General features: G+C 33.5%; 1 pseudogene; it reads left to right on the forward strand.

The window, feature by feature from the left end:
* The first annotated feature begins 511 nt into the window (after nt 1-511).
* LOC143046998 (epididymal secretory glutathione peroxidase-like) lies at nt 512-6,707 on the forward strand (annotated as a pseudogene).
* Nucleotides 6,708-8,490: the final 1,783 nt, after the last annotated feature.

The following is an 8,490-nucleotide window of genomic DNA, read 5'->3' on the forward strand; positions in this document are numbered from 1 at the left end:
AAAAAAAAAGATACACACGTGAAACAGTGTGAAATCTATAGTTACTAAAATATATGTATCTTGTTCATCAATGATCAAACCATAGATGTAACACGTTTTTGTATACATAATACAAACAGTGTAAAAAAAGACAATAAATACGTACTACATGTACTATAGATTAATGTATCATTCAGTTTTTGTCTGTTGATGAGACAGATGTTCTATCTCTAGGCAATAATTGTATTTGAATTGTGATATTTGTACATTATAAATCAAAGGTTGACATAAAGTTCAGAGGGGTTATTTGGGTAACATTTACAGGTTGATATACCTTTCTTACACATGAAAGATAGAGAAAGTGTTGTTTACTACTTTCCAATATTTTTTTTTATTCATCCCCCCCGTATGTTATATAAAGAAATATTGTCACAATTTCATAAAATTAGCATGACAATTAAGGCATATATTTGAACCCAAAATAAGCCTTCGAAGGTTCTGATATAGATATAAAACTGTCGATACGAAGATCGACAAATACAAGTTAGAAAATTGTGCGGTAACATGGCATCCATGTATGCATTGATGCTACCTATCTTGTTATCAGGGATACAGTGTTCTAAGTTTTGCACTATATGTGACAAAGACAACTCACTATACCCCCTATCACTGCAAAATCTAGATGGGAAAAATGTGACTTTAGGACAGTTAGTGGATGGCAAAGTAACTCTGCTACTGAATGTAGCTACTTTTTGAGGTATGTATCATCATAAAAATCCTCATTGGCAGACAGGCTTGTCTCTGAGCATGTGAAAAATTGAAGAGATAATCCGTGTATTTTTTAATAATGTTTTTTTTTATAATTAATAGTACTATATTAACTTTTTATAATTTAGTATATTAACAGAATATTGTTACACAACTAATAATTTTTTGTACAAAATCATGTTACAGTATGGGGAGAAACTGTATTTGTTGCTAGCTAGGTATATTTAATACATAGCTTTTTATTTGTCATTTTATGTGTCGGAATTTAATTATTCATATAAAATAGGATTCATATCAGTTTTACTCGGTTAGCACTAGTTAGTTTCGCGTGTTGGCCATGTTGAAATTAGCAAAACTAATGCGTTATAAAATTCTTTCATGTTTGGCTAAAAGTTTATATAGCCTTCATAGTAGGATTGGAGGAACATCAATATTGTGTTATGTATTTATTATGGACGTTTTTTTCATATCCATACCAAACATAGACACAGAAGTATTTGTAATGATTTTCCAACATCTTTTTGCACGATCTTTGTGATAAAATTTTACAAACAATGAGGCGAAAGGCACACTCTTGTTTCAATTTCAATGGTATCCCTCAAAGTATTGGAATTTTCTACTTTGTACTAAATTTTGCAATATGTTTTGACAAATAAATGCCAACTGTTGTCTTATATACGCCCAAGAAAAACTAAATTTTAACTATTAAAAATCAAATCTATGGACTACATATACTATAATAACATACATAAGACACACATATTACTAAAGTTAATTTGTAAGAAAGCCCGGAAAAGAGTATGATTCAGCATTTTCTAAATCAATTTTCATTCTAAGTGCTACCCTAGCTATGATATGCTACAGTATATTATATATATTATAGGACTTATCATAACGGGCAATGAACACTGACTTAAATTAGAGATAAACCCCTTTAGCATGTATCAACATGTAATAAGCATCTTAAATGCAAAATATGTTCAATGACCGAACATACACCGTGACGCATGACATACACCGTGACGCATGACATATAAGTGAATCACAAGTAAGATGTTTAAGTAGAGTATAATATATGCTTAGGGTGCCTGTGTCACGAAAGGGATGCTTGTGAACTTACGAAATGAGAAACAATTTAAAAGAGAAATTCAACATATCGTCGACAACTCACTGAAAAAGTGTTAACACATATACCGAACTCCAAGGTAAATCAAGTCAATAAAAAATTCAAACCTTACAGACTTTATCAATCAACGGATCGAATGGAAAACAATTGCCATATTCCTGACTTGGTATAGGCATTTTCTGATTAATATGCTTCTGAATTGGGACATACAAACACATGAATAGCATTGCATAGTTAACCATGAGTAAACGCGTTCGACCCTCCTCTTACATAGGAAGATGGTTAAGCAGCACAACAGGATCATTAACTAACAAGAGGTGTCACAACGACAGCAAACCGGATTTTTTAACATTTATTTGTATCCTGCCAATATCACAAGAACCATAACTGATGAACAGTGAAAGTGAAAATCGTCAATATCAAATTTGACCTCCATTTTGTCATCAGTATCAACATATATTAAAATTTGAAAAGCTTCGGTTGAATGGTTCATGAGTAAATGCACGGACACGACTGGAAAAGCCATTTTTCAATCTTTCAAGAACGATAACTCCTGAACGGTAAAAGTCAAAATCGTCATTATTGAACTTGACCTCCATTTAGTCATCAGTAACAACATATTAAAATTTGGGAAGCTTTGGTTGAACAGTTCATGCGTAAATGCACGGACACGACTGGAAAAGCCATTTTTCAATCTTTCAAGAACCATAACTCCTGAACGGTAAAAGTCAAAATCGTCATTATTGAACTTCACCTCCATTTTGTCATCAGTAACAACATATTAAAATTTGAAAAGCTTCGGATGAACAGTTCATGAGTAAATGCACGGACACGACTGGAAAAGCCATTTTTCAATCTTTCAAGAACCATAACTCCTGAACGGTAAAAGTCAAAATCGTCATTATTGAATATGACCTCCATTTTGTCATCAGTAACAACATATTAAAATTTGGGAAGCTTTGGTTGAACAGTTCATTCGTAAATGCACGGACACGACTGGAAATGCCATTTTTCAATCTTTCAAGAACCATAACTCCTGAACGGTAAAAGTCAAAATCATCATTATTGAACTTGACCTCCATTTTGTCATCAGTAACAACATATTAAAATTTGAAAAGCTTTGGTTAAACGGTTCATGAGTAAATGCACGGACAACATTTGGTTGCCGCCCGCCCGGTCGCCCGACAGCCCGACCGGCCGCCCGCTGTACATCCCCAAATCAATAACCGACATTTTTGTCACAAAAATCCGGTTAAAAACCAGTAGTAAAAGGTTTGAATCGTCAATCTTCACTAAGTGCATAAAATCCACAAATAAATGAATACAATGAAATAATCAACAACAGAATGTACCGATGAAAGAGCAGTTATTGAAAGCTAGCTCATAGCCATTTCTACCGAATACATAACGATTTCCCCCGATCGTAAACTTGTCTTGTATTGTGTACCTCATATTTAAACACTACTTATAGGTTTTCCCTCTATCACACAAGTTAAATTTAAGAAATCAAACAAATTTCATCTAAACAGAAACTAGTCGTCCTCAATATTTTTATACGACCGCAAAAATTGAAATTTTTTGGTCGTATATTGGTATGACGTTGTCGTCGTCGTCGTCGTCCGAAGACATTTAGTTTTCGCACTTAAACTTTAGTATAAGTAAATAGAAATCTATGAAATTTAAACACAAGGTTTATGACCATAAAAGGAAGGTTGGGATTGATTTGGGGAGTTTTTGTCCCAACAATTTTGGAATGAGGGGCCAAAAAAAAAGGTCCCAAATAAGCATTTTTCTTGGTTTTTGCACAATAACGTCAGTATAAGTAAATAGAAATCTATGAAATTTTAACACAAGGTTTATGACCACAAAAGGTAGGTTGGGATTGATTTTTGGGAGTTTTGGTCCCAACAGTTAAGGAATGAGGGGCCAAAAGGGTCCAAAATTAATCTTTGTTTGATTTCATCCAAAAATGAATTATTGGGGTTCTTTGATATGCCAAATCTAACCGTGTATTTAGATTCTTATTTTTTGGTCCTGTTCTCAAATTGGTCTACATTATGGTCCAAAGGGTCCAAAATTAAACTTAGTTTGATTTTAACAAAAATTGAATTCTTGGTGTTCTTTGATGTGCTGAATCTAAACATGTACTTAGATGTTTGATTATGGGCCCAGTTTTCAAGTTGGTCCAAATCGGGGTCCAAAATTAAACTTTGTTTGATTTAAAAAAAAATGAATATATGCGGTTCTTCAATATGCTGAATCTAACCATGTATTTAGATTTTTAATATTTGGGCCCGGTTATCAAATTGGTCCACATTGAGGTCTAAAGGGTCTAAAATTGAACATTATTGGATTTCATCAAAAATTGAATTCTTGCGGTTCTATGATATGCTGAATCTAACCATGTATTTAGATTTTGGATATTGGACCATAATAGGTAAATGTCCAATTTAAAATTTTTAAAGTTTTTAAGTTTAAGTTCTTAGACCACATTCATTCTGTGTCAGAAACCTATGTTGTGTCAACTATTTAATCACAATCCAAATTCAAATCTGTATCAAGCTTAAATGTTGTGTCCATACTTGCCCCAACTGTTCAGGGTTCGACCTTTGCGGTCGTATAAAGCTGCGCCTTGCGGAGCATCTGGTTCCAATTATAGTCAAATGAAATTTAATTATAAAACATTATGCAGCTGAAAAAGGGAAAGTGACAAATATTAGAATATCTCAAGCAATTTTGAATTTCATTATAAATCATAGTGAGGTGAAATTTAACATGTTAATATTTGTTTTTTGTAGCTTTTACATACCAATACATACAGTTAAATGCACTTATTAAAAATATTACTATGATGGATACCAGCTACAACTTGTCAGTGATTGGTATCCCGTGTAACCAGTTCGCCCACCAGGAACCAGCAGACAATGCTACGGAACTCTACAATGGGTTACAATACGTCAGACCAGGAAGTGGATACATTCCAAAGTTCAAACTCATGAAGAAAATAGATGTCAATGGAGTAAACGAAACCTTATTTTATAAAAATTTAAAGGTAATCATTGATTTTTTTTTCGACATTTTTATTTCCAACATTAAAACTCAAAACAGACATGTTCATGTAAACACATTCATTGCTCTACAATCCGTCGATACCTGCACAAGATCATGTTTTTTCCCTAACTGTTTTGAACTAAATTCATTGGATGTTAGATGTATAAGAAATATTTCTGGCTGTTCACAAATGAGCATTTACCAACTCTCATGTGCCTAGGAAATAACATTATTAAAGGTTTAGAAATAAGATCCAGATGTAAACAAAATATATGAAATAATATAATATTTTATTGTTATAAGATTTAATATAATAGTCATATAAGACACATGTTGTGTTAGGCTCTGATTCTGTCCATAACGTTATAGTATGGTATTAGTTTTCTGTTTTGCCTTTTCCAATCATATTGTGTTGTAAAATGATGCCCTTTATGGGTTCTTGATTAGATTAATAAAATTCTGATCTTATCTTATCTTATACCGAGTGATAATTTAGTCTTAGATGCATGTTTTTTTTTTTATTATTATTTGTTTTTGCTTTAAAATAGCTGTCACTAACTGCGCGAACTCTCATATCTGTACTTATTATTTTTTTGTTGTTGTGATGTACAAGTACCTGGCCACGTCTTTATTTGTGTTCCTATAAGATGTACATGTATTTATTTTTGTAACCATCTGGTGAGTTAAGCTTTTTTCAACTGATTTTTATAGTTTGCTCTTTTGTTATACGGTAACACCACTGTCCCATGATAGGGGGAGGGTTGGGAGACTGCTAACATGTTTTAACCCGCTACATCTTGCATAAGCATGTACCAAGTCGGTAGCATGTAACTGAGAGGTGGTTGTTTGTTACTCTTTATCATATGCGTCGTTTGTTAATGGTTCTTACAGTTATTGTATTGTTCTTTCGCACCACTGTCCCATGATTAGGAGGAGGGTTGGGCGCCAACTAACATGTTTAACCCCGCCACATCTTGTATGTGCTTGTCCCAGGTCACACATTTGTAAAACAATTCAAATTTGTTTTACATTTGTAATTTCGGAAACTTATATTGCTGAGTATGCTAAATGGGCTTTGCTCATTGTTGAAGTCCGTACGGTGACTTATAGTTGTTAATTTCTGTGTCATTTGGTCTCTTGTGAAGAGTTATATCATTGGCAATCATATCACATCTTTTTTTTTATATGTAACCTGTGATTTTGCTTCAATGTATTTCTTTTTCACAAACTTTGTTGCATTAACCTTTATTCTATGCATTGCAATATTTTAATTCCAAATTCTACATTTATCAACTATTGTTATATTTACATTACTATAGGAATCATGTCCACTACCAGAGGCAGCCATTTTCCACACAAAGGAGAGCTTTTGGGATCCTATTTATCCAAGAGATATATCATGGAACTTCGAAAAATTTATTTTTGATCGAAAGGGTCGACCTCTTCTAAGATGTCTACCAAAAGTTGAACCGGCTGATATTCAGGGTATATTAGAATTTGTTGGTAAAAGCAATTTAGATGTTTCGCATAACCAGCTTATAACTACTCTGAGGAAAAACTTCTTGCCTGGTATTGAATCGAAATATACAACCACTATCAGTTAAATGAAATATGTTTTCAAGTCATATTCATGTATCGTTTACTTTTGACAAATTTGTTTCCAGACCCCAAGAGGAGAGCAAATTTTGATGTTTTGTTTAAAAGAAATGGTTTGTGCATTGCCTTTTCTTTTAAAGCAAAATCATAAGCGGTACATAATATACACATACACAAATAAACATGTTGGCTTTATAGAAAATGTTGTTTTAAGTAAGAATAGACAATGTCGCCTTTAACAAAGGCGGTAGATATTAAGGGAACATTCAGACTTAGAAGTTGAAAAAAATGATAACGTAACAGCAAAAAAAAAAAACGAAAAAAAAAAAAAAACCCGAACACACCCCAAAAAACCCGAACACCCCCCAAAAACTCTTTTATCTGAAAAAAATATGATCGAGCAACATGAACATCTACCAAAAATGAAATTGGTCTTAGGTATAGGCCTGTTTTCTGCTCTTTGGTGGGTTGTTTTATTGGTAAAAAAAACAGTATTTGTTTGTTTGTTATACTTCTTACAACTTTACTTTATATGTATACAATCACTGTCTACAGGAAGACCAATATTCTAAGTTTAATTTTGATGTTTTGTTTGTGTGCTCAGTATTTGGTTTTGTCTAGCTTGAATAAGGACTTGTTGACAATCATACCACAGCTCCTTATTTTTATACTGTACAGTTCGTTTGTACATGCACTGACTTTTATTTAAGAGGAAGGAGTTTGATTTATTGCTTCTATACCAAGTCAGTAAATCGTGATCAGATCCCTTTATGTTTATGCTTTTGTCCCAGCGATCTAAACATTTTAAACAAAAAGAGAACTGTCGAATCAGTCACGGCAATTGCGTTGTTCATTAATATGGACTAACCACAGATTGCATTACTGCAGTTGTTCTGGGAGTGTAAAACCTATTGCAGACTGGTATGTCTTTGTGCGTGTCTTACAAACTTCCAGATAAAGAAACCGTCAACCAACTTCAGATGTACTGCTTTATGAACTATCAAATTAAATAGCAGTGTGAAAAATACTGAATTTCATTTCTGAAACGACATATTGCGACATTTATGGTTAGTGTCGTACAAAAATCAAGCCAAAAATCTGGCAGCATTTTTAGCTCACCTGGCCCGAAGGGCCAAGTGAGCTTTTCTCATCACTTTGCGTCCGTCCTCCGTCGTCGTCCGTCGTCGTTAGCTTATACAAAAATCTTATCCTCTGAAACTACTGGGGCAAATTAAACCAAACTTGGCCACAATCATCATTGGGGTATCTAGTTTAAAAAATATATGGCGTGACCCGGCCAACCAATCAAGATGGCCGCCATGGCTAAAAATAGAACATAGGGGTGAAATGTAGAATTTGGCTTATAACTCTGAAACCAAAGCATTTAGAGCAAATCTGACATGGGGGTAAATTTGTTTATCAGGTAAAGATCTATCTGCCCTGAAATTTTCAGACGAATCGGACAACCGGTTGTTGGGTGGCTGCCCCTGAATTGGTAATTTTAAGGAAATTATACCGTTTTTTGGCTATTTATCTTGAATATTATTAATAAATCAACAGTTTATCAATAAAAAAAGAACAGAAACATTTAAGCTTACTTTTAGAATGTTTTATTTAATTTCCTAGCGAACAACACCAACAAAAATGTCCATTTTGATCTCTGGTGTTGTTCAAAATTCATCTGACGTTGCAATTTTAATTGTGACGTCAATCACGTGCAGCCCATGTTCTATTCGAATTAGAACATGGCTTTGTACCCAAAGCTAAAGAAGAACGTCATATTAGAAAGCCTTTTATAGTCATTTTTTACCAATTTTTCATAATTTTTTCTAATCTTTTACAAAAATCTTCTCCTCTAAAACTATTGTTCCAAATTTAACCATACTTGGCCTTAATCATCATTTTTCGGTATCTAGTTTAAAAAATGTGTGCAGTGACCCAGCCAACCAACCAAGATGGCCGCCATGGCT

Source organism: Mytilus galloprovincialis, chromosome 9 (assembly GCF_965363235.1).
Source record: "Mytilus galloprovincialis chromosome 9, xbMytGall1.hap1.1, whole genome shotgun sequence".
Classification (NCBI taxonomy): domain Eukaryota; kingdom Metazoa; phylum Mollusca; class Bivalvia; order Mytilida; family Mytilidae; genus Mytilus; species Mytilus galloprovincialis.